Source organism: Psammomys obesus, unplaced genomic scaffold (assembly GCF_907164565.1).
Source record: "Psammomys obesus unplaced genomic scaffold, mPsaObe1.curated_primary_1811, whole genome shotgun sequence".
Lineage (NCBI taxonomy): Eukaryota > Metazoa > Chordata > Mammalia > Rodentia > Muridae > Psammomys > Psammomys obesus.
Window position 1 is genome coordinate 17,012 of NW_026589644.1, and position 1,244 is coordinate 18,255.

General features: G+C 65.1%; 1 protein-coding gene across 1 annotated transcript in view; it reads right to left on the minus strand.

Annotated features, from left to right (window-relative positions):
- Positions 1-1,244, minus strand: part of Serpine1 (serpin family E member 1) — a 10,693-nt gene that overhangs the window by 6,669 nt on the left and 2,780 nt on the right. The window lies entirely within an intron of this gene.

The following is a 1,244-nucleotide window of genomic DNA, read 5'->3' on the forward strand; positions in this document are numbered from 1 at the left end:
CTGTAGCCCAGGCCGGTTTCCCACTCACTCTCCTGCCTCCGACTCCCGGAACCATCCTCAGCTCTAAATCGTAACCCTTTTCATCCTTTCCCAGTGCCCGAGCTCCTAATCTGGAGAGCCTCCTCCAAGGTCAGGCAGGGCACTCCTGCAGAGGTCCGGAGGTCAGGGTGGCTCGGCTCGCAGCGGCTACAGGACGCTGCTGCCCTCTCCTGGCGGAGGGCTGCACGCGGGCAGTGGACGCTGGACACGCAATAATGGTCTTCTCAGTTCTTTCTTACTTTTTCCCCCAGACCGGGCTTCTCTGTGTGGCCCTGGCTGTCCTGGACTCTCTCTGTAGACCAGGCTGGCCTCGAGCCCAGAGACCTGCCTGCCTCTGCCTCGCGATGCTCACAGGCCTGCGGGCTTCTTCTTGAATTACAAGCCTGGCTCGCTCCGTCCCCCTAACCCTCACAACAGCCCCCTCAGCCTCGCCCATGCTGGGATCCTGCGCAAGCCCCCGCCTGCCTGCTCTTTTATTTCATTTTGGGACAGAGCCTGGCTCTATCCCGGCCTAGAGCGGAGCTTAGTCTTGGCCCAGGCTCCCCTCAAGCCCCCCTCGGGCCCCCCGTGCTGGGACGAAGGCGTGCAGCACCTTGACGGTATCGCCCGGGAACTCGCGCCCGTGATCCGATTACGCGCTCTCGGCCTGTGTGGACGGCAGCCACCTCCCAGCTAGTAAAACGAGAGTCAAGCTCACTTTAGAGCTCTCTCGTTCTCCTGGCTGTCCCTCCCCGATCCTCCTGCCTCCACTCCCCTGGTGACATGGCTACGTGTGCACCACCATCGCAGTTGGTGCCAGGGATGGTCCAGGGCTTCGCCAGCCCGGGCGAGCCGCGTCCCGGAGCCAGGATCACAGTCCCCGTGTGCCCCATCCGCTGGCTGGTACGGACCAGTCAGGTGGGGAAGTAGGAGAACAGTGGTCCCTGGCTGCAGCTGGACAGCGCTGGACAGCGCTGTGGCGGCCCTGCCTTCGCCGACTCTCTGGGGTCTCCTCCCCGCTGCCCACCTCCCGCTGCCCACCTGCCCTCTGCCCACCTGCCCTCTGCCCACCTCCCCTCTGCCCACCTCCCCTCTGCCCACCTGCCCTCTGCCCACCTGCCCTCTGCCCACCTGCCCTCTGCCCTCTGCTTACCTGCCTTCTGCCCACCTCCCTCTGCCCACCTCCCTCTGCCCACCTCCCCTCTGCCCACCTGTCCTCTGCCCAC